The sequence below is a fragment of the Leptonychotes weddellii genome, chromosome 3 (genome assembly GCF_054177405.1).
Source record: "Leptonychotes weddellii isolate Sample4059 chromosome 3, ASM5417740v2, whole genome shotgun sequence".
Classification (NCBI taxonomy): Eukaryota; Metazoa; Chordata; class Mammalia; order Carnivora; family Phocidae; genus Leptonychotes; species Leptonychotes weddellii.
The window spans coordinates 118646351-118672063 of record NC_138371.1 but is presented as its reverse complement, the minus strand read 5'-3'; the positions used below and the strand labels follow the sequence as shown (position 1 = coordinate 118672063).

Below are 25713 nucleotides of genomic sequence, written 5' to 3'. Positions count from 1 at the left end.
TACTTCAGTGATTGTGTACAATGAGACTTAACTTGAAACTGGATCGTGTGTATATGAACTGCCACCATATAATAAAGTTGCATTTCCCTAAAGAAATATTTAATAAATAATCATCTCATGTGTCTTTATTAAATATAAAGACTTAGCTGAACTTAAGAATTTTGTAATAAACATCAATAATTAGCTGAACACTGAAAAAGTTTCAAATATTTTTTGGCACCTGCATTTTTTTCTTAAAGGAATACCTAGTGAGCTGTCTCAAATCAGAGAAATATATGATATGTTTTACTGAAAGAAATGAAAATCTCCAAGCATTCTCTGAAGCAAATGGGTTAATCAGTCCCCACCTTTTTGCTGCTTCATGATCAGGAATCTTGCTGTTAATAAAGCTTCTGTCTTCTTTGGACTGCCTTCACTTTCCCTTTCAACAGGTTTTTCCTTTCCTGTCTAAACAGAGAATGAACGTGTATATAGTCTTGGTGGGAGAGAGTCAAAGTCAGGATTTTGTCCCAGCCATGAGGAAGCTCCAGGATATTGTCTCCAGGGTCGTATATCATCTAAAATCATGGACAGTTAATTTAAGTAATAATAAAAATGATAATGATATTGTTGGTTAACATTTACCAAGTCCTATTATAGGTGGTAAATTAATCTGCCTCTTTCTTTTTAGACTTAGTTATCCCTTTACTTACTAATGCACATAATGAACATTTAGTGAATCACCTTAGGTAGGTGTTTGGTCAGATTCATTCATTTATTGATACCTTCTGTGAGCTGGGCAGTGACCCATATGTTGAAGGTACAGCAGTGAATATAAAAAATCCCTGTTCTCTGGGGCACCTGGGTGGCTCAGTCGGTTAAGCGGCTGCCTTCGGCTCGGGTCATGATCTCAGGGTCCTGGAATTGAGCTCAGCGTCGGGCTCCCTGCTTGGCAGGAGGCCTGCTTCTCCCTCTCCTCTGCTGCTCCCCCTGCTTGTGCTCTCTCGCTTGTGGGCTCTCTCTCTCTCTCAAATAAATAAATTAAATCTTAAAAAAAAAAAAAATCCCTGTTCTCAAAAAGCTTACATTCTAGTGGGGAGAGGGACAGACAATAGGCATATCTATTTGTCAGATAATAACAAGTGCCACAAAGGAAAAAAAAATACAGGGAAGAATGTTAGTGATAGAAGCAGAGTAGAAAGGATTTTTTTTAAAGTTTATAAAGGTGGTCAGATAGAGGATAAATATAAATTTTTGTTTTGAGATTTTGAAATTGTTAAAATTTTCTTTTTCCCATAGAATGAATTCAGATAATCTAAATGCCTTTAGGGCAGCAATTCCAAAATTGGACTCTCATTTGCTAAAAGCTCCCTTGCCATGCATTTGCACACCTGTAGAGATGTACCTGGGGAAGGCAAATAATCTAAAGGAGCATGAGCATATGACCCTGGAGGTCACCTTGTCCTTAACTTGTAAAACACCATTTGTAGTCAGTCTGACGTCAATCAGCAAGGGTTGACAGATGATTCATCTGTGTTCGTACCATTGTTGGTTCCTGTTATTGTTTTTCTCCTCACATTTTAGTTAATCATTTGTTTGAGTTAGGTTAAACACTCACGTGCTTTATTAGGCCTTTTCCTACAGTTCCATCCGGCCAAACCCTTGGTGAAAATGTAGGTGTGGGTGATGTAAAATCCCTGTCCTTTTCCTGAGGGGGCCAGCACACTGGCAGGGGAGGCCAGAAGGAATGAATCCCGTTTGTAAAACAAAATCATAACTATCCATAAGCTGGAGGACAGAATGTGCCACTCTTCACACAAGCAAGCTCACGTTGAAGGTCCTCTTTCTACTCTGAAATTACTGAAAAGTTTATTTATTTATTTTTTAAGATTTTATTTATTTGAGAGAGAGAGAATGAGAGAGAGAGAACACATGAGAGGGGATAGGGTCAGAGGACGAAGCAGACTCCCTGCCGAGCAGGGAGCCCGATGCGGGACTCGATCCAGGGACTCCAGGATCATGACCTGAGCCGAAGGCAGTCGCTTAACCAACTGAGCCACCCAGGCGCCCCGAAAAGTTTATTTTTTAAATTATTTTGTAATTGAGGTATAATTGACATATAACATTATGTTAGTTTCAGGCATACAATATAATGATTTGATATTTGTATACACTGTGAAATGATCACCACAATGAGTCTTGTTAATGTCGGTCCCCATACAAAGTTATGAAAAATTGTTTTTTCTTGGGATGAGAACTTCTAAAGTTCAGTCTCTTAGCAACCTTCAAATATGTAATACAATATTATTGACCACAGTCACCATGCTATGCATGACACCCTCATGAAGTATTTCTTTTATAACGGGAAGTTTGTACCTCTTGCCCTCCTTCCCTGGTTTTACCCGCATTCACCACCATTCTGTTCTCTGTCTCTCTGAGTTTTGTTTTGTTTGTCCGTTTGTTTTTTTTAGATTCCACATATAAGTGAAATCATACGGTATTTGTCTTTCTCTGTGTGACTGATTTCACGTAGCATGATACCCTTTAGGTCCATCCGTGTCACAACAAATGGCAAGATTTTGTTCTTTTTTATGGCCGAGGAGCAAAGTTTAAAATAATTCCATAATGAGCCATTGACCTGAATCCACAACATCAAATACCAAGGGAAGGGAGGGCAATGAAGATTTAAGGATAAACACAGGAGGGACAGAGACCAGACTCCACCAGGATTTCAAAAACCCAGATCTGCTTACAAAGTACATTCTCACTGAAGTTTCTGAGTTAAAAGTCACTCCTAAGATATGCAGACATGAATTGACGAGCTTAATAATACTCTTCCACTTCCTAGCCAGGGGGAGGCCCAGTTGGACTTCAGCAGGTCTTTAGCAAGTCCTGCTTTCTTACTTTTTTTTTTAAATATCCTCCTTCTTAGCTTTACAGCAAACAGGACAGACACTCTGGACCTGACTGGCTCCGTCTAGATTGGGAAGCCTCGGAGGCTCTTTGTCCTCAAACACAGAAGGAGGTAGATCTCACTACCATCAACAGCATTTTTCTGCCCAGGCTCTAAATGAAACTTTAGACCAGAGTGGAGTCTTTCAAAGTTGGGTCGAGCCCAGGCTGGGCCCTGCTTTCAGAACCTACTAATGACTTGCTGGGAATCACCCAAGTCTGAGAAGCCTTCAAGATGCTTAAAACAGGGTTTTGGAAATGAAAAAGAAGTTTCTTCTCTTAGTTCATCTCATCACCATCTGGCTAGCTTTTACAATCCTTATTGCACTATGATTAATTTTTTATGCCATAGACTTCTGCTAATTAATTGTAATTACCAAGAACAGGAAATTTCAGCGTGACCAGATCATGTTTACTCGGAATGGCAGAGTTGGAGAACTGTTATGAGACGTTCTTGGGATGGTCTGATTTTAACAGCTGGGTGGATCCTTGGAAATCAGCTGGTTCAGACATTTCCCTAACACCTGAGCAAACCTGTGTGAGTTAGCCCAGATCTTGTGGCTTGTTAGCAGCAGAGAGGGGAAGAAAATAACAGCTTCCACCACCCCCAGGCCAGTGGCGTTTGTACCAGGCTCCGCAGCCTTAAGAACTAGTTGGAACCAGAAGTAGCCACTCCCCTCTCCGTTTGGGTGGATTCGTCAAATCCAGGATGGAATTTGGTCAAAATGCCTCATTGCATCATCACGTCGCTTTGAAACTCCAAGTTCTCTGGACATAGAGTTCTTGTCTGTGTGATGTGAACCAATAAATTCTCTGGAAAAAAATCAGTCCAAACACTTAGCTGGTGTTTTGGAGGAAAAAATAAATGGGGGCAGCTGTGTTTGGATCCTATGGGTACTCATATTAGATCTAGACAGGCTTGTCCAAACCTGGGGTTGGGTCACAGAACTGTATGGAAATTGCACCGTGACTGTCAAAGCAATGCAGGACATGTCAGTGCCCCACAGATGTCCAGGATGATGGGCTAAGCTCTGGGTTTTAGTCCAGTAGTTTTTAAACTGCCAAGCTACATTACACTTTGGAAGAGTAGATTTTTTTTTTTTTCAAATGAGATTTTTCTGTGTAATCTATGCACATAAAATAGCTAAGGGCAATATTCTCCATTTAAAATGACAAATCTTCCCTTTCTAAAAATAATAAATGAGAAAAATCATATTGTCTTAATGAACTAAGATTTGAAATTGTGAGTTATAGGAGTCAGTGTTAGTCTTAGAGAAATGTCAGCACCTAATTCGTTTCTGTATGTGGATTTACTGGCACTGGAACCTATTCATCTGGTATATCAAGTGCTCAGCACATGACTTGGCTTATGGGAAAAATGAACGCATCAGTGACTCTTAGTTCGTGAGCTTCATAAAGGTAGGAGCTACATCTTAATTCATCATTTTTAATCCATTCCTCCCTGAAATGACACCAACTGCCAGACTTTAACAAAGTAGACCTACAACAAATATTGGTTGGATTAGGAGGTAATGAGTTTGTATCCGAAAAGGGTAACTACTGGTGGTCCACTGGAGAGCTCAGAGCAAGAGAGGACTGTGGCCAGGCCCATGAGCTCAGTGGGATACTCTAGCAGCCACATGGGGGATGAATTAGAACCGAATGCGTCAGCTTGCTTCATACAGACTCTTTCTCCTTGTGGCAGATTTTAATTAAAGGCATTCTCTCATCCATATGGTCGTCAGGACAGGGATATTTTTCAGTTCCTCCTCGGGCCTTATTCTCCTCTTTCAGCCAGTGACAAAGTTTGTAGATTTTCATCTCTTTTGTGGCCCTTTGGCCTCTTCATCGACCACCATCTTGACTCGGGTCTTCATTATCTTTCACCTGGACTCTTGCAATAACACTCTAACTAAATATACCTGTCTCGGGTCTGGTCAATAAACTCACATAAACTCACCTGCTTAGAAGTCTTTAATGGCTCCCTAGTGTCTGTAGGTTAAATTTCACATTCTTCTACAGGCATCAAAGGCCATGCTTTTCCTTCACCGCCGCCCCCCCCCCCGCCCCATCCCACCTCACGTGACCCTTACTTTACCTACATGGAGGACATGGTTCTCTTTGGGACTTCTGCTCCTTTCCTTTGTTACTCTTCCACCTGAAACATCCTTGCACACTCTCTGCCTTTTGTGTCTGTCCCCCAGTAGACAGCACCCCCCACCGGAGTAGGCGCTGTGTCTCGTTTACTCACTATTTTATTCCTAGTGTGTAGTCCAGTGTCTAGCACAAAATAGGCATACAATAAATACCTGTTGAATGAATGACAAACTTAAAAGGCTGATAAATATGATTTGCATTGAGTTAAAAACCAAATCTATTTTCAGTACTAGGAGATGGTATACCTAGACCGAGCTTACTCAGTGCAGTTCAGCATTATACATAGTAGGAAACATAAAGACCGATAAGACATAGTCTCTACACTTTAGGGAGTCAGTCTGAAATAATCAGTGCTGGCAGGAAATGTGAAAGCTCTCAGAAAAACAGAGCCGACTCCAATAGGGAAACCCTAGTGGGGGTTTCCTTACAGTATTCCCTGCCTGTGATTTCTGCCGTCCTCAATCCAATCAGCACATGTTTCTCGGATTCACCTTCTCAGGTGCCCTTTTATCTGTCCTCATCTTAAAAACCAAATGTCCTGTGAGCCTTGCTACCTGCAGATAAAAGTCCAAACAACCTAGTAAAGCCATATATTCTCACCAAAGGCTCCTCCAGGCTTTGGCTGTTGGGACCTGCTATTATGGGATTCTGTCTCATTTCAGGGAGCTGCTTATACTCCACCAGCCTGTGTTGGTCCATTCCTGAAAGGATGCTAAGAGCCATGGCAAACCTAAGACAACAGTACTGTCCTGGGACAGTCATCATCTGTGCTGGTGTGTGATACCTTGTGCGTCTGGATCCTAGAACGCAGGTCTCAGTGTCCTAGACCAAACTCTTTTTTATTTTTTATGACCCCCCCCCACCCCACCCCCGCTGGAGGATACGTTCAGGACCTCTGGGAATATAACTGGGGTTCTCTCTGCTGGCCTCTCCCGGCCTTATAGTCAGGATCCACTACAGATACTTCTTAGCTTCTCTCCAATGTCTTCCAAAGTCTGTTCCCTCCCTCCTGCTTTCCTCCATCCACAGCAAAGATTCTCACATTTAGAGCTGTGAGAATCACCCAGGAACTTGCTAAAATTCAGATTTCTGAGCATTACCTTCGAGAACTATGCATTTTGGATAAACATTCTGGATGGTTTTGATGCAGGGCGTTCACCGTCTACACGTTGAGAAACATCTGGGGTATGGTCACCAACAGTTCTTCTGCATATGTTCATTCACTCATTTCATTCATTCATTCATTTACTCATGTATGCAGTCACAAACACAGGTATTTTTTTTCCTACAGTAGAGCTCTTATAACAAGAATTGCATATGATAGGATCAATTAATTAAGAACAATGGGTTACATCTGCTGTTAATAGTTATAAACAGTTATCTTATAAAACCATTCAGTAATCATCCCTCCTTAAGGGAAAAAAAATGCCAGAGTATACTCCACACAGCTGCTTGAAGAAGCACTGTGATTTACTTGGCCCATCGGTGGATGATAAGAAAATAGGAGAAATCTGCCCTTATGTGGTAAGAGGAAAAGAAATGCCTCAATTAAATGAGATGGATGGATTTGCTCAATGATGTGTAGTTTTTTCAATGTAATTCTTATAATTTTTTTAATTCCAAAAGGAAAGTAATAACTTTGTAATTGTGCATCGGAAAATTTAATCCCTAAGGCCCTAATATGAGTTTTGCTAACCAAGCATCGGTTATGAACACAACTGTCGAAGTATAGGGAAAAAATTGTATTGGTTCATTTAGCCTACTAAGTTCCAGTTGGTCCAGTGGGGACACAGTGATAGACTCACAGATGGGACTTACTTTCCTGGCTTCAAGGGGTTGGTCAGGGTTTACTGGGTGGTGACGTATGAAGATCACATTTTCCCAAATTCGAGATTAGGGGCCATGATATTGTATGGGGTCTTACAAATTGCAATGAGAGATTATTCTTAAAATGCCTGGACGTATGTTTCTCTTCCCACATAAATTTACAACTTCAGCCAGACTGATCTATTCATCAGCACCTAACCTTGCCCCACACCTTCCAGTGGCTTCTCTTTAGCTCATGCAATTTTCCATTCTTGGAATACCCTCCTTTCTATTGTTCTACCATCTAAACCTAACCTTTATCCAAGATCCAGTTAATGTTCTACCTTCTTTGTGAAGCCAACCTAAATCATCTCAGACCACAATGAACTTCGGAACACCTTTATCCCTTATTGTTTATACTCTTACTTGGCATTTAACAGAATCCAAGGCAGCATTACCTACAGGTCACATTTTCCCAGTTACACTACTATAGTCTTTTGGGTGGCAGTGATCATGATGGCTGCTCCTTAAATTTAAGATATGAACGAGAGGGTGCCTGGGTGGCTCAGTTGGTTGAGCGACTGCCTTCGGCTCAGGTCATGATCCTGGAGTCCCGGGATCGAGTCCCGCATCGGGCTCCCTGCTCGGCGGGGAGTCTGCTTCTCCCTCTGACCCTCCTCCCTCTCATGCTGTCTCTCATTCTCGCTCTCAAATAAATAAAATCTTTAAAAAAAAAAAAAGATATGAATGAGAACATGGACGTCATCTTTATTTTTTGCGTCAAATCTTCTGGCTTGGGGGCCATTCCATTGTGCAGGCTTCAGAATTCCACTTATGTCTATGACATTTAAAATTTCAATGATGGACATTGTCAAGTTCCAAGTTATTTCCTGGAGTAATGGGCCATTTAAAACCGGAAGCCCCAAACTCGTGTTTCCAGGGCCAGTCAAGTAACTAAGTAGGCTGTGCCCACCCAGCTCCATATTCTTGCCACAAGGATAGAGGGGGGAAAGCTAAGCTAAATGGGTCTGTTCTGCCAAGAGCTGGTGGGGCAGCATGTTTGCATCTAACAGTATGCACCACCAGGGCTCTCACTCCACAGGCTCTCCTTGGTCATCTAACTCACTGCTATGACAGTGTGTTCTCTGGCTAAGACCCTTTGGCCACTCTGACCTAAATGCAAAAGCCTGGCTGAACCCGAGTGCAAAATCTATCCTAATATAGAACTCACTTTTTGCACAGAGCTTGATTCCCAAGTATCAATACAATCCTGCCCAGCAAGGCTTTTTGTTGGCTTCCACCTCTGCCCTCCGTTTGATAGCCAAGGTGTTCACCAAGTTCCAACTCTCTGCTGCCCTCAACAGGCCCTTGACCTCATTGGCAACTCTGATTAACTGGGTTCTCCATGAGATAAATAAGGTCTTGCAGTGTGAGATTCGTCATGTATTTTGTGTTGAGTGATATGTGTGTTTGGTTCCTAATGTTTGTTCTGGGTGTGTGTGTGTGTGTGTGTGTGTGTTTGTGGTGGGAGGAGTTGCTTTTTTTCTTGACTTTCCATTATTTAGGTGCATTTTGATTTTTCTTCTCCATATACCCACCATTTTTCCTTTCATGTGCTTCAAAGAGCAATGCTATGAAGTAGGAGAAGTCAATTATTTTGGGAAAGGCAGTATGGTTTAAACTAAAAACATTTGGAGTAAGATAGATCTGTGTTTTAATCTCAACTCCACCTTTCACTGGCTCTATGAATTTGGACTATATTTTTCTGTTTTTTCCTATATAAGAAGTACATTATGTAATAACATGCAAGCAAAACTGACTCGTGGAGGGTGCTCAATACTGGTTTTCCCCCCTTTCTCATGAGGTATTTTCGCTTTGACTAAGGTAGCCAGTCATCAGCTTTCCTGCTATAGAGATTAGCAATCACTGTGTGGGAGACATTTGTTATCTTATTCTCCCTTCCCCCTTGCCCTTCTTGGTCTTCTTCTGTCTGTGGTCTCTTAGACTCGGGAGGAAGAAAACACATTGGGCAGATGTTTAGTCAGCAAGCCCAGAACTTTCTCCCAGCACTGACCAAAGGGAGCTTACTTGACCTGCAAACTCAGGAACCATCCTTAGCCTACTAGCCACAATATTAGTTACATGAAAACTACTATGTCCTGTCAAATAAAACTGGGTCCTGAAGGGCTTGTTGGAAAGCTAGGTGCTAGTTTCTTTTCCTTTTTTTTTTTTTTAAGATTTTATTTAATTATTTGAGAGAGAGAGAGAGGGAGAGAGAGAGCAAGCAAGAGATGGGGGGAGGGGCAGAAGGAGAAGCAGACTCCCCGCTGAGCAGGGAGCCCGATGCGGGGCTCGATCCCAGGACCCTGGGATCATGACCTGAGCCGAAGACAGCCGCTTAACTGACTGAGCTGCCCAACTGCCCCTGCTAGTTTCTAAGTATGATAGCCAACCGTGATTCTACTAGCAACATCAGTGCAGGCCAAGACCTGATTGACATTACCAGTTGTTGAATTTTTACTATGTTGGAGATTTTATGGATCATATCATTCGATGATCAGAAGAGCCTTATGTGTTCGACTCTCGTTCCCATTTTACAGATGAGGCAACTGAGACTCAGAGAGGTAGAAGTAACTTGCTCAAGGTCCTACGACTGGTAAAAATCAAAGCTGGGATTTGAGCCAGGGTCTGACTGGACACATGTCTGTGCTTATATCGTTGTGTTCCATCACCTCTAAAAAGCAAGGGGTTCTGAGACCCGGCCAGTGGTGAGGGCAGCCTGCAGGGATATAGGTCTTCATTTGGCTCTGCACAGAGCCACAAGTAATGGCATCTCATTGCCCTAAGGAGGCTTTTAAAGGGTAAGTTGAAGGCCAGTTTTAACTATGATACCATAAAAGAATAATGTCAGATCATTGCCTTTTGTCTGTTGCTGTCCCAGTGTTGATTGATAGGTTACATTTTTAAAGATTGTATCAGTAATTCATGCTTTATTACTTCTGAATTAGCGTAATGCTTCAAATCATCTTGTTGTAATTCAGCATAATTATCTATAATTAAAAATAAATTCCTGTAGGGTGAGAATATTAATTCCTATCTAAATCTCTTTATTTCGATCGAGCCTATCAAACGTTACCAGCTCTGAGCCGGCAATTCTGAGCATTATTGTGGAACTAGCTTTGCTCTATCCAGTGGGTCCATACTTTCTGTACCGCAGTGCATTCTTCTCGCCTGGAGGTCAGCGTTTCTCTAGGTATCTCGCCTGGGTAAATATTCTTAGAGCTATTGGCTTTTGTTTGTGTGTGGTTTATTTCACTTTGCGATTCCAATGAAAGCTCAGAAGCATGTTCTAGGACAAAGACACATGGACACATACACATAGATTGTGCAAGAATTTTAGGAGAAGGAAGAATCTCCTAGAACCCAGGTTCTGCAAGTGGGGTCCCCAGAACCGTAGCAGCAGCATCGCTGGGGACTTGTTAGAGAAGCAAATCTTTCGGCTTTTGTTGAATCAGAAATTCTGGGACTGGGGGCCAGTAATCTGGGTTTTAATAAGCTTTCCAGATGATTTTGATGACGAAAGTTTAAAAACCATGGCACCAGGAGGAGTTATGAACCTTGCCCTGGCAGGATGTCATTTAACATACTTCAATAAACATCTGAAAGCGGAAGGGTAATGGATCCTTGCAAGCTCTGAACTTGTTATTTTCACTGGGTATTAAGAACTGCCTCATGTTTCAGACCGGGGATCCATTTGCTCCCAGGGAGCAAGGAGAAGGCTGGTGACACCACCATGGAGACATCTGGGGACACCCCAGGGAAATGTTCCCAGGTGCCTAGGAATATTAAAGAAGATGCAGAAGGTGATAGAAATGGATAGGTCCTCTTCTTGGGTAATACCCATCCTTAGGTGGCTCTCCAATCCCACCTGTCCTCATTTGGAGTCATCCTTGCCCTTGAGGCAAAGATGCTCTCTCTGGAGACTCTCACTCTCTATAGCAGAGCCTGGGTGTGATTCGACAACACAGTTTGGTTTCCAAAGTTTCAAGAAGTTAACGTTTGAAGTCCATCTCTAAGTGTTTCCGTGTAGGAAGCTTTACTTAGCCAGGTGACTTGGTCATTAGAACTGATTTTTAAACTATGCTTCCATGTTTAAACTATGTGAGGAAAAAATTACTTAGATTTGTAAAGGAGTTCTCACCCAAGGCCTGAATCTTTCCTGAGTAAATGCTTTGACACATGGAGTGTATGGCCCTGATTAACCACAATCATGTGTCCCCAAGTCATAGACTCTGCTCCCAACTCTTACCCTTTCTCCACCTAAACCCATCAACTAGCCTCCCCAGCTTAGTGCAAGGAATTATAGCACATAGAAAAAGTTGTCTTTAAAAGTGAGATTCCATTTAGATATTTATCATGTTAAGTGTTTATATCTGTGTTCTTCTCTTCAAAATGTAGAGGGGTTATGTGTTTTAAACTTAACATTTTACCACTTCAGTGTATTGGAAGTTCTCTTGAGTATTACAAGTAGGGTGCTTATAAGAATGTGGAAATGGGATTATTATTTATGTTGGTTAATTGGCTTCTCTGTGTTCAGTGGCCAAATTCCTTACAAATTCATGTTGTTGGTTACAAGGAAGGACCAGATTGTAGAATGTAAAATATATATATATATTTAATAATATATCATAAATATATATAATATATATTATACAATATTATTACATTATATATAAATATATCATATATATTTTATATATATTATATGCTTTCTCACCTTTGTGAGACTGTCAAGTTCTACTCATTCTTTAAGGTCCAGATTAAATATCACGACCTCTGTACTAAGGCTGTCTTTTGGTTAGACTTGTATTATACGCTTACAACTTTGTTTTGTAAATATCTGTTTTCAGGTCTGTTTTCCTGGCATTCTGTGACCTCCCTAAATCCAAGCACTACGTCTTATTAATTGTTATACCTTCAACACCTATTATAGGCTAGCACACCATAAAAGTGCAATAAATACTCCTTGAGTTCACACACACACAAAGGGGGCACGGAGGGGTAGAAACTAAACACAATTTTGCCGAGTGAGCAACTTTGTGGATCCAGTTGAAGGCTAAAGCTACTCTTCATACTTCTATTGGCAACCAGAGCACCAAGATGCCTTTTGACAGAGACTTCACTCCATTCCTACCTTTCAGGAGATCTTACTCTCTTAAAAAGCAAAGAAAAACAAAACAAGAAAAGAGACCACTTAATTGAATATTTGAACAGGCCCCAAACTGCTAAGCACTTCACATAAATCTAAAAATTCCCTGACTTGCTTCCCCCTCTGGCTAACACCCCATTCCTCTTCTCTGCTGAACAGGGGCCTTGAGTTTTTCAGCCCCAGTCTGGCTTCAGCCCCCTCAGGCCATTGAAACAGTTTGTGCCAAGATGACAAGTGCTGTCCCTGACCCTGTCTCTGGCGGTATTCAGAGCCAACCTTAGTTGGCTTCTCTGCAGTTGGTGAGCCAACCTTAGTTGGCTTCTCTGCAGTATTTGGTGCTATAATCACCTCCCCTCTTCTGAAACAATTCCCTTCTTTTTTTGAAAGCACCTTTTTTTGGATTGTAGCTCATTTTAAAAAGCTGTTGTTGTTTCTTGGATGCTAGCCTGAATATCTAACATCCTTGTTGGTTGCTGTGTTTCCTTCAGTGTGGATTTCCCTAACAGTTTCGGAGTGGAAAGAGGGCATCTCAGGACCCACCTAACCAACACGTTCCCATTGTTCACCACCCCACTCAAACTGTTTCCTTCCCGTTCTTTGAGGTGTCCCTCTCCTTTCCACCCTGGAATCTTTATGCTCTCCACTTCCTCTGCCTAGAGGTCTCTCTCCCCATCCTTGCCTTCAGATATTTGCACAAAAACCTTTCCGCACGGGAGCCTGTCCTGACCACCGACTGTCCCCATGCCAGTTGAGTTATCTTTATTACCATTCTTATAGTACAAGGTGCTTTTCCTTCAAAGCTCATATCCACATTTCTAAATGTGTATCTGTTTTTGTGGTATGATTGATACCTGCCTTCCCATAGACCATAACTCCGTGAGGGCAGGGACCTGATCTGCTTGCTTATAATGAGTGCTCAAAAAACGTTGGCTAAATAAACAGTTTATTATCTTATGAATTTTTAAAACAAAACTCTGACCTGACAATTATTTAGTGGGCACCATTCCTTTCCATCTCTGCATTTCTGTCTTAGCCATAAAGTAAAAACATCTGCTCTTTCATTTCACCCTTCACAAAAGGGAGGAGTGCCTGAGTTTATTGGGCAAGTTGGAGAAAAGCAATTCTTGTTAGTACATCTGCCTTGACACAGGGCACGTTCTGCTCATGGCCTGCTCGGCTGAAGGCTTTCTGGGGGGAATAGGCAAGGGTGACTCCATCTGGCCTCTAACTGGGTGGGTAGATTCTCCTATTTCTAGGTTGAAGACTGGCAACTGGCCTAAGCCACTTCTCCAGTCCAGCCTTATCAATCAGTCTGATAGTTTGATTTCCATCTCCCTGACCTCTTTATTTTCTCCATAGGTTAATACTCTTGATGCTGAGAGTTGGGTGTTATTTAGTACCCTCACAAAAATATCAGCCTTCTTAGATTTTCCCTTTCCCTGTTGTAATTGTTGCCCTTGTTCCCTTAGCTGACTAGGTCTGAACACTTTTTCTGTTTTCTACAAATTATGGCATAAATCTTACTGAGTTCCTTTTTCCCTCTGAAACTCCTGTCCTAGTCAAGCAGTAAAATTCATTTAGATGACCAAGATATATTTCTCATATATATTTGGTCTTCCACCATAGTTCCTGACTCACGTCTACCAAGAACTCTTGGAATTTCCTAAATGTTGAGAGTGACAAAATTATCTCTTGTTATGCTAATGAGGTAACTTTTGGACCCCACCTAAAGATGGGGCCTAGTTGCCAGGAGATCCAACACATGATTAGAGGATTGGAATTTTTCAGTCCCCCCACCCCCACCTCCACTTCCAGGGAGAAGGAGAGAGGGCCTGGAGTTTGAATCAACTGCCAATGGGCAATGATTTAATCAATCATGCCTATGTAATGGAACTCTCCATAAAACCCCAAAATGACAGGGTTTGTTTCTTGGATGCTAGCCTGAATATCTAACATCCTTGTTGGTTGCTGTGTTTCCTTCTGGGTTGGTGAACCCAGGGCTTCTGGGTTGGTGAACACGTGGAGGTATCCCATGAGGCCATGGAAACTTGCTCTTTCCCCATGCCTTGCCCTGTGCATCTCCTCTGTCTGGCTGTTCCGGAGTTATATCCTTTTATAATAAACCAGTGACCTAGTTAAGTAAAATGTTTCTCTGAGTTCTGTAAGCGATTCTAGCAAGTTAATTGCACCCAGAAGGGGGTTGTGGGAACCTCTGATTTATAGCCAGTCAGTCAGAAGCCCAGGTAACAACCTGGGCTTGCAACTGGCATCTGAAATGTGGGGGTGCGGGACAGTCTTGTGGACAGAACCCTTCACCTGTGGAATCTGATGCTAGCTCACGGCACATAGTGTCAGAACAGAGTCGAATTGTAGGACCCCCAGCTGGTGTCTGAGAATTATTTGTTGGTGTGGCAGAACCCCCAACCCTGGCACTGGGGGTTGGAATTGGGTCTAAGAACCCCTCTAACCTACCAGACAATCTCCCCCATCCCCAGCAACGGAGCAGACCTGATGGCTGGGGGCACTTGAGCCATAGGCAGATACTCATGGGAATCAAATTTCTACCTGGCATATAGTCTGTGAAGCAGTCTGCACAAAAGCAGTGTTCCAACAAGGTCAGAAAATGATTAACTAAGCCAACTAGAATTCTTCCCTGAGGGATTTGGATTGGAGATATGCGCAAGTGTCCACTAGTTGGAAGGAGAACCCAAGAAGGGAAGTGCATAAAGAAGCTGGAATCTGGTAACCGAGTCTTGTTAAAGGAGGAACACCAGAGAGATACCACCAAGATCCTGCTGCTGGTTGCTAGATGGAAAATCAGATTGTTAGAACTGCCTCGGATCTCAGGTGTGCTTGTGTTCCACCTTCAATGCTATTGGGAGCCCAGGTACTCTTTTCCTTTGCAGCCAACAAAGTTCAGTGAAGACTCCCAAAATTCAGGATGCTTCCATTTCTCTCTCCTGAATTTCCCTTCTCTTTCTCCAGCCCCCCTTGAGGAAACTTCTACATGGTATTTCTTAGCACAAAACAAGAGCATGTATCTATTCTATACCAAGCAACTTTACCATGGTCTTGGTTCACTTCCAACTTCACACATGACCTTGTTGGCCACAGGGCTACATGGAATCGATGTGGTAGAATGCAGCAAGCAGCGTGGAGCAGAGGTGGCAAACACATCACTTGCAGGCTGATCCCAGCCCTTCCCAGTGCCTGGTTTGATTCACAAGTATCCATAAGATAAAATTTTGAATTAATTTTTAATGTGTGTAAAAGGAAGGAAATTCCCCATAAAAATCTAGATTTCTAGATTGTCTTAAAAACTGAGCCTCCTTTTCCCTGAGTGCAACCATTGGTCAGAACCAAGTACTGACCACCCACTCTCCCCCCCACTTTATATGGTACACCCTTAGCTATCATTCATCCCTGGCCAGCCCCTGTCACTTATGTGCCTATCCTACCCCTGGTGTCATTGGACTTTGTGCTCACTAACAGACAGAATGAGGGAGCAAATGAATGAGGAGAATTAGAAGTTATTTCTTAAGCCAAAGCAAGAAAGAGCATTAAGGAAGCTATGCGGACAAGAGAGGCTGTCAGGGAGAGATGCTAAGGGTGGGACCCCAGCAGTGTCATTGTGTGTGAATTAGGAAGGGATCATTGATGGTTTTCACGAATCCAAAGGTTAGATGGCAAGAGGTTAAAGAAGCTGATAACGGTCATGTCGGCTATTAAAAAGTCAAAGAACTGAGTCATGAAACACAGAAGAGTGATATGACTGTTTTGGACATGTAAAACGGTGGCTGTGGATAATGTTTTCAGAATTTCAGACTTAGGAAAGCTTCAGACAGAGGTTAAGCCTATGATATGAGGGGAAAATCGATATTGTCCAAAAGAGCAGTGATACGTATCTATGAGGAAATACATAAGGTGTTCTGATTATTACATGGGGTGAGTTAGCACTCCAGAGCTGGAGAGAGGTTGTCCATTTCTGAGATTTGTGAGCTCCTGTGGCACTTTGTCAATCCATGTTTTAGTTTTCCTTTCAAAAGGGAAGGAATCTGAAAAAGTTTTCGTTCATAATTGATAGCAGCGTTTCCTTTAAAAAAAATGTCATCATGATAGCCCTTTTTTCCCCCGAATATTATCCCATGGAGTGTTCTGTTTTTCTCAATGCTTTGAGAATATCTCATATAAAATAAGCACCTCAAATTTACATGAATAAATTTGATTTACAGAAAATGCTCTATAATAGCCATTAAATACTATTTGGCTAGTCTGCATATAATCACTGAGATTTAGGACTTGTGTTTACAAAATCCATGTGCCTCAACCCACAACCACTCAGACTTTATTTCATTAAGACCTTGAGATAGACTTGGTTTGTGTTCTGCTTCCTTACCTTCCCGGGAGTCTTACTAAATTCACCCACTTCTGTCTTCCTGAAGCTCCCAGACTAGAAATACCTGTTTTTGAATACATTTTTAATTATTTATCAACGCTAGCCCTCACAAAGCCATGACCAGCTCCTAACAGAGGCTAAGAAAATTCTTTCAGTTTCATTCAATTAAAATACCACCTCTTCTTCTGAGGCCTCAGGCTCTTTGCTTCCTGCTTTGTTGAAATCCATAAGTTATTGGGTAATTTTTGCCGCTCTAGCTCTACCTCTACCTGAAGCAAAAGAATGCCTGAACTCCCTTCTGGGCTCAGCAGGGGAAGAGGACTTGCTTCTTTTCACTGCTGGCCACCATCTTGTTTCTACTCCCAACTCTGATATTTCCCCACTCCCTCCTTGCTAGTCAGCGACTTCTCCCAGTATTGACTCCTTCCCTATGGCAACTCCCACAGCACATAGCTGTGGTGTTTCTCTGTTTATGGTTTGCTGTGGGGTTCATTATATTTACTTGATGGGAAAAGTTTCAATTACAACTTAGCTGGCTTGTCTTCTTTAATTTGTACTCCCACTACCTGCTCTCTTTACCTAAACTTTTAAATATATGGAAGGAGGATCTTGTGTTTACAGGACTTGTGTTTACAAAATCCATGTGCCTCAACCTACAACCACTCAGACTTTATTTCATTAAGACCTTGAGATAGACTTGGTTTGTGTTCTGCTTCCATAGGAGGATCTTCAGAATATCCTCCTGGGTTGGCCCAATTGTTTAGTTCTTTTCAATTAACAACTACTTATCGAAAGGAAAATTAAAGCAGTGAGAGATTTATAGTTTTCACAGCATCAATGTTCTTTGGAGCTGGAAAGATCTTGGAGAGAGATTAATCCAAACTCTTTATTTTCCAGATGGGGCTTGGGGAAGAGAGATGATTTACACAGGACCATTTCATTAGCTAGTGTCAGATCTCCTGACTTCCAAGACAAGACCCTTTCCACCCCAGAATATTTATGTGCGTGTGCATATGTCTGTGTGTGTGTGTTTGTGTGTGTATCCCTAAAGAATGGTTCCCATACCTGTCAGAATCATCTGAGATGTCTTTTAAAAAAGATAGTAGCACAGGATATTATCAAACTCCCCGAAACAGAATCTCTGAGGCTGTGTCCAGGAATCCAGGGTCTGGCCTGGAGAATGCTGCTTTGTATTTGGCTCTTGCCTCTTCCACCTTTTCTTTCACATCAGGCACTGCATTTTCTAAGACTGGCCCCAGTTTTCATAACACCATTACTGATGTGAAATGAACCCTGGGTAGGTTTACTATACTACATTGTCGTGGCAGAAACCAGAAACCCAGAGGAGAGAGGTACGTACAAGGCCCTGTATCCTTAAGCAGAGTTCAGCAAGCCTAGTGACTGGCTTTGTGTGTCTACATGGAGGCGGCCACCAGCTTGGGAGCAGTACCTGGAGCCGTGGGCGTTCTCTGGGGAAGCTGCCACATGAGTCAGGCCTGCAGAGAGCTGTGGAGTGGAGTCCTTGATGTGCTTGATGATGATTCAGGGGCACAGCTGACACGTGCTGGGCTGACCAAATAACCTGCTCCCCCCGGCCCAGAGTTGGCCCTTATGGTGGAAGGGAGTTATCCTGACCTGGATAACTGCATAACCACTTCCACCAGTAAGAGATAGAGATGAAACTGTTCTCCCAGAATCAGCCATGGTGCGAGGACCCAGGTCGAGAATTGTGAGGTCAGATGGTCCAGGATGGCCAACTCCCCCAACAAATCCCAGTGAATAAATACACTTACTATTAAGTCATTATTGCTAGGAGACTACAAATTAGCTGGGTGTACCCTTCGACAGTTATTCATCAGCCTGATACACAGGTGGGGAACTAAATCCCTTCATATATTTGGGCATTGGACAAGTCCCCTCTGTGGTGGAGGACTTGGGACAGTGCTATGTGAAAGCAATGAGAGTAACCCAGTGACTTTGGATGCTGCTTTTCAGCCCCACTCTGGATATACACATCTGCATTTGGTTCAGGTGCTTTTTATTCTTGGCCCTCTGGAGGTGAAATATTGGCCTCTTTTGTCCTGAAGATGCCCAGGGTGGAGCAAAGTTCATAAATATTCCCCCTCTTCTCACCTTACGGCTCTGATTGCACCCAAAGCCTTGCTCAAGTCTTGCAGGATAACCAGAGGCTGAGGAGTAATAGGAGGAATAGCGTGTGTCACTAAGATTTTTCTGGCATTACTTTCTCTGAGTTGGGAGAGTAGGTCTGCTACCTCACATCATGAATCACTTACAAACCAAGAGTCACAGAACAGAGGGTGGATTTCACATGTAACAAAGAGATCTCTTGGAAGTCAATGATCAGATGGAACCAAACCAATCACATCCTTCCACATAGACAAAGGATTACAATTCACACGCTCGGTGTGTCTCTATTTGTTTTTACCTTGAGTCCTTCAGGCATTCTTGTTGGACAACCAGTCCTGGGAGAGGGGCTTCTTGACTAAGTAGCTGGCCCATGTTGAAGGGGCATAGTGGGGAGAAGTTAGCTGAGCACTGAGGCAGAACTACAGCAACAGGTAAGTAATAGGACTCCCTGACAATGCTCCTTGTCAGTTTCTCTACTACCTAAGCACAGGTGGGAGCAATGGATGAGGTCACCAGTATAACAATGATAGCTGGGCCGCATAAAGAGAGAAGCCACAGTTATTGCAAGAAACAAGGGGAAATGAAGATGTTCTCCTATAAGAAACCACAGGATGATTAGTCCACACAGAGGTTAGAGCTGGAGGCAAGATAGCTCTTGGGACCTTGGCACTTGGGGATGTTGGATCTTCATGGTCGGCCATTGAAGCCACGTGGACAGCCCCTTGGTTTCTTTATGTATACTTTAGCTTTCCTCCCAGGACTTAATAAGACCTTTCTGTGTTGTATCTTCTGTTTTGTCATAGTTTATATTTCCTCACAATTTTGGCTTGTTCTTAACTTCAACTTGCTCAAGGCTACTCATAGCCTAACCCAGTGTACCTCAGCCCCCATGGCAAACAACCTGTGTCTCTGTGTGTCTCCCAATGCAAAGTCCTGTGAGTGAGGATCTGATTGGCTCAGTGGACCACTGCATGAGCTTCGCTTTTTACAACAGGTCATGTAATAAGCCTGGATAGGCAGCCCTTGAGACAGGTATCTACTTCCAGTCCAATCAGATGAGGACAGAGGTAATAGGGACATGTCTAGGGCTGCCATTTCAACAGGGCTTTGGATAGGACACTATCTCTTAGAAAAGGCTGTGAATATGATCTAACCATGTTTTACTACAAGCAGCTAAAAGTTAAAAGCTCCCAGTTAAAGGGAGAAGCAACAGTAGTAATCTCAGGCAAATGCCATAAACTTAAATATTGCTACTAGGCCCTTAAAATATGGAGAAAAGTTTGAAGCAGCCTTGATAAACTATACACAGGATAAAATGTTATGTTGATGGAACCAAATAGTAAATTCAGGGGTAAATCAAATTATACACAGATGCAAAAATGGTAGGGAAGGGGAGAGATGGGGAGAAGGGAGGTTTGGAAATCCAAGCAAGCATGACATACAAAGCTCTGGAGGTCATGGTGGAACACAGCAGGGCTGACTATGTCAATCATGTTGAGTTAAAATATGATGTATAGGAGCCAATAGAATCTCTTGTGTTCTACTCAACATTGGCTAAATCCTTACTACATTTAATTTGTTTTCATATTTTTGTTAATAAAAAAAGAAGAAAAGAAAAAAGATACCAGAGAAGATTGGGAGATGCAAGGTGAAAGGAAAGAAATAAAAGGACTGTGAAATAATATTTGGATTCTTTTTGTCTGGGAATTAAAAAAAAAAGCAGGCTGAAGATTGACTTTTTAAATTAAGCATCAAAATCCAAGGCAGCAGATGGGTGGACTACCCTTTTATTCCAGTGCTACAATTAAAATCAGAGGAAAATGGAGAGGCAAAAACTATTGGCAAGTTGATTGCCAAGCAACTGATTGGATTGCAAAGGGCCAGGCCAACTCATTTTTCTTAACAACAAAATAATTGGGCTGTGTCTGAACTGTGTGAAATTATCTCCATTTTAAAAACACCAAATGAGTTTGATTATTCAATAATCAATTCACTCCTCAGCACTAGCATGTTGTATCAGCCAAAATAGCTGATTTGACTCCAAAAATGTCAATTCAGTGGCACCATGTAAACATACCCCCAACTTTCATACAAGAATGAGCTCTAGAACCAGGACTTCAGCTTTACCCAAAGAGCTGACAGGAAAGCCACTTGGCTTCCTCTTGGAGAGTGTAGTGTAAGGAGACAGAAGAGAGTTTGACCTCCTTCACTGGGCTGGAGGAGATTCACCTATTACAGAAACATGCTGGAATGCAGTTCTGACACGAACTACCCAGAGGTCGCACAGACTTCACAGGTCAAGGGCACTTGTCCTCCAGAGACTCCCTTCATTTCGTTCACCAGCCACAGGCACCCATACTTCTGAACAATTGGCTACAAATTTGGGGATGTCCACAACTCCCTCAGATTTGATAATTCACTAGAGTGACTCAAAGAACTCAGGAGAGCACTTAGAGTATTATTATAAAGGATGCAAATCAGGACCAGCCAAGAGAAGATACCCACAGAGCAAGTTCGGAAATGATCTCAAATACAGAGCTGCCTTGTCCTTTCCTCATCGATTCAGGATGTATCACTCTCCCAACACATGGATGTGGTCACCAACTGGAAGCTCACCTGAGCCTCTGTGTCCAGAGTTTTCCTTGGGGGTTTATTGTGTAGTCATGATTGATCGTGTCATTGGCCACTTATTTGAATTCAATCAGCAGCTGCCCTCCCCTCCTTGTAGGTCAGAGTGCTGATATCACATGGCTCAAAGCTCCAACCTCTAGTCACATGGTTGGTCTTTTGGGCATGGCCAGTCTTTATCCTGAACTGATCTAGTGGTCCCCATGAGTCATCTCATTAGCATAAACCCAGGTGTGGTCCCAGGGGACACTCTTCTGGTGAGACTGGAAGTTCCCAAACTTCTGAAGCTGCTACCATTTCCCACGGGGAGAAAAATAACATTTAGATTTTATTTCTGCCTCCTAACCTGCCCCCCAGGGGCTTGCCCCTCCACCCCTCCCCTCCCCTCTCCTATCAGACTTCCTTACAGCTCTTTTTAAAAATATTTATTTATTTATTTGAGAGAGAGAGAGAGCAGGGGGAGGGACAGAGGGAGAGGGAAAGAATCGCAAGCAGACTCCCCACTGAATGTGGAGCCTGATGCGCAGGACTTGATCTCACGACCCTGAGACCATGACCTGAGCCAAAACCAAGAGTCAGATGCTTAACGGACTGAGCCACCCAGGCACCCTGGGCTTCCCCACAGCTCTTAACTGCAGGCACCCAGAGCAACGAGATGGGGAAGTGGCTCTTTCCTTCCATCCTTATCACTTTTTGATTCGGATTATCTATGTTCCAGAATAAATGACAGTGAAATATTTATTCCAAAGCCCTAACCAACAGTCCTAAAAAGAAATAATTGCTCACTGGGGCATTTCCTGGGGTCCGGGTTGGGCTGCTTGGTCTGTGTGTACCGTTCTCCTCCTCCTACTCCACAGTCACCCAAGAACAGAGGCCAGCACGTGAGAAGCAGCCTTCTGTGTTCTTACCTAGAGAGAAAAAGCAAGCTCTGGGGAGGGAAGCAGACAACAGAGTAGCAGACACTGCGGGCGTGATGCCGGGCCCCACAGCTCTGGGAGGAGGGAGGCAGAGAGAGCCGGCGGGAAGGACGGGAACATGGGCCTTCCTGCAGATAGCTGGCGAGGCCAGGCTGGCTGTGGGCCGCCGGCCAGAAGAGGCCGGAACACGGCCTCCCAGGGAGACAGGTCGGCTGAGGCGGTCAAAACCAATTGCTGGAAAACAGAATTCTAAAGGGAGGATGGCAGCAAGAGCAATGACGCTGGTCCCTGCCCTCCTGCGTCCCCAGACCCGGGGACCAGCAGGAGCAACGAGCCGGAACAAGGGCTGCTCACCAGGGCAGGTGGCCACACAGGACACACGCACCAGTTATTGTGCTCTCTGGGGTCGATTTGGTCGTCTTGGAGATGGACAGAGACTCCCGGTTGTCCCCTTAGCTTCCAGATATTCAGTCTAGTGTGGCGCTCTGGGACTGGGGACACTTAGGTTCGAACCCCGGCCCTGCCTATGGCTGGCTGCGTGGTGTCGGGCCTGTTACCTGGCTACGCTTTGTTTACCGCGTGTACGAGAGAGAGAATACCTTCCTCCTTAATAAACATTAAAACTCCTAGGTTAGCATCACATCTAGACCACTTCCCTTCCTCCTCCCTCTGTCTCCAGGTGTCTGGTGCCATGTCCTTCTGTACACAGCATCCTGGGCCTCTAGATTTGGCTTCTGCCCCATCTCTCGCTGGACTGTGACAACTCGGGATCCCCCGTGGTCCGCCGGAGTCGGCTTCTGAGAGTGAGCAGTGCTGAAAGAGAATGGACCCCTTCCCCTTCACTCACCGCACAGCCTTCGCTGGAAAAAAAAGATTGGCATTTATGTGTTGTGATGTCAGGGATATGAGAAAGGCCTTTCGTTTGCACCCACCACCCCCCTAAAAATTGAAAACAGAAATAAAATCTCTCCTCTGCATTGTCTGCTGAAATCTGACCATTGGCGTTTTGTTCTTTTGATGTAAGGCTTTTCGGGAGTTAAAGTGTAAATGTTCTTAGAAGTCATTCTATTTAAGACCTGGCATTTGTAGATCCGCATGAAGGAAGGAGTCTCACTCACTCTGGGGTCCATGTGTTAGGGAGGCCCGAAGCTACTGGCCAATGAGGAAAAGCAGCCCAGCCTCCACTCCACAATTTTGCTTTGAGCCCTATTCATTGGGGATATAAGACCAATTTCTCACCAACCCCACAAAACTCTTATTTTCAGCCTTGGACCTTTGTCCTGCCTCACGCAACCCCCGGTCCACTCACGGCCACCTCTATAGTCCATATAGCCAGAAGGAAAGGGTCACCGTTCATTGAGGGCCTCCTGTGTGGCTGGTTGGGGGCATGATGTGTGTTGTCTCATTTAAACCTCATTTCCATCCTGGCAGCAGGGACACCTCACCTCACTTAATGAAGAGAAGAAACAAGGAACAGAAGAGTTAGTCAGTTGCCCAAAGACACCAACCCTGTGGGTGGTCTAGCTGGGATTTGGACCCAGGCTGGTCTTGCTCTAAAGAGTTTTCATAAGGGGTGCCTGTGTGGCTTAGTCGGTTAGGCGTCTGCCTTTGGCTCAGGTCATGATCCTGGGGTCCCAGGATTGAGCCCCGTGTCGGGCTCCCTGCTCCTCGGGGAGCCTCTTTCTCCTCTGCCTCTGCCTGTGTGTTCTCTCTCTCTGCCGAATAAATAAATAAAATCTTTTAAAAAATTTAAAAAATAAAGAGTTTTCATAAGGCAGTGTTAACTGTTTCTACTTTCTTCTCTAATTGCCCAACTTCTATTTCTAGATGGTTAACCTTAATACACGAATTAAAAAAAAAAAGTGTCTAGAAAGTGGATAATACATTTCAAACAAAAAAATCACCCATGACAAAATCCTAGTACTTCAAAGACATTTTATTATGAAACAGACATCCACAAAAGGCGAAGAATAGTGTCAAAAACCCGTCTAGTCATAGACTGTTCCTGCGGGTGAACAGGAAAATGCAAGTGAACAGCCAGGCAATAATGAAAAGCGTGGGGGGAGGTACCAGCACAAGCCAGCAAAGCTTGTATCCCTTCCAGAGTCTTTCTGCGGTGCCTTTTCTAATCCCGCCACCCCTAGCCCGGCTGCCCAGGCCTGAGCACAGGTTCTCACTCGGTCATTCACAGGTAATGGGTAATGACAGTCACTAATCCCTACTGGGAGCTCACTGTGCAGCCCACGTGCTTTGTGCTTCACAAATCACAGCAGATGTCGTTCTCCCAGCCACCCCCTGGAGAGGGCAGGGCTGCCACTGTCCCATTTTGCAGAGTGGGGGTGCTGAGTGCGGACATGTTCATTTCTCACCCCAGGCCACAGAGCTGGGGCAGGAAGCCAGAGGCCCCGCTCATGTCCTGAGCTTGACTTCCTAGATTCTTTCCCCAGCTAAGTTTATGTTGCACAGCATAATCTGACAACACCATATTTCCCGGGGTTCGTGGGTGGCTCAGTCGGTTGAGCGTCTGCCTTCGGCTCAGGTCATGACCCCGGGGTCCTGGGATCGAGCCCCGCGTCGGGCTCCCTGCTCGGCGGGGAGCCTGCTTCTCCCTCTCCCTCTGCCTGCCTCTCCCCCTGCTTGTGCTTTCTTTCTCTGTCAAACAAATCAATAAAATCTTAAAAAAAACCCACCACATTTCCCATCTTTTGTCTGATCACAGCACTAGGCTAATCTCTTTTTTCTTATATCGGATGCAAACCACTTAGAATTATTATTTGGAGATTCTGCAACATTCACCCTGAAAGAGGAGGGGGCCAGGACTTTGAGCTTTCAGGCCACACACCGTCCCCCCCCTCCCCAGCTACCTCTTCCAGCTGAGCTTCCCTAGACGATCTGCAGAAACGGGGCACCACAGCCACCGTCTACCCTCCACTTCACCACACATCCCAGTTTTTAAACAGAATTGAGCCTCTCCTTATTTGTGAAGTCGCCAAATCAATTCCACTTTATTAACTGAGAGCAAGCAGGCAGACAAGTAAACAGAGTCAGAGGTGCCACGCTAGAAACAGGGGTTCGCAGGCGATATTAACAGCCTGGGGAGAGGTGCTAGAACGGGCACGGCTGGCTGCTCAGCCGTCTGCTCAGCAGACGAGGGGAATCAGGACACCCGAGGACTTGAGCTCTGCTGAGTCTCTTTCTAACGAAACTACAGCTCACAGCCATGTCATCCTAGTTCTGCTTACGAATGATGCTGGAGACAAAACCTGGCCCCAGGAAGCTGGGGTCCTGTCCCTGTCTGACCCAGGACTGCAGCAGACAAAGGGCACCGGGACGCCTTACAGCCAAGAAGAGGGAGACAGCCAACTGGATATGGAAGTCTGCAGAGAGGCATGGGAGCAGGTGTACAGCGTGCCCCCCCCCCCGCCCCCGCCAGGCCAGGCTCTGTACTAAGGCCTGAGAACATTATCTCCTGGCCGCCCTGCGTGGTGGCCTTGCCTTTGCCACTTGTGACTGGTGACGGG

At 44.0% G+C, this 25713-nt stretch overlaps 1 long non-coding RNA gene across 4 annotated transcripts in view; it reads left to right on the top strand.

Moving 5' to 3' along the window:
- LOC145720627 (uncharacterized) overlaps window positions 1-25713 on the top strand; it is a 177213-nt gene that overhangs the window by 89284 nt on the left and 62216 nt on the right. The window contains exon 4 of one of the 4 annotated variants that reach the window (XR_014143733.1): window positions 22872-23046. The exons of 2 other annotated variants lie outside the window; for them this stretch is intronic. This is a non-coding gene — a long non-coding RNA (uncharacterized LOC145720627). Of the gene's footprint in view, window positions 1-2911; window positions 3653-22871; window positions 23047-25713 lie in introns of those variants that run through there. One more of the 4 variants, XR_014143736.1, reaches the window with a different exon arrangement.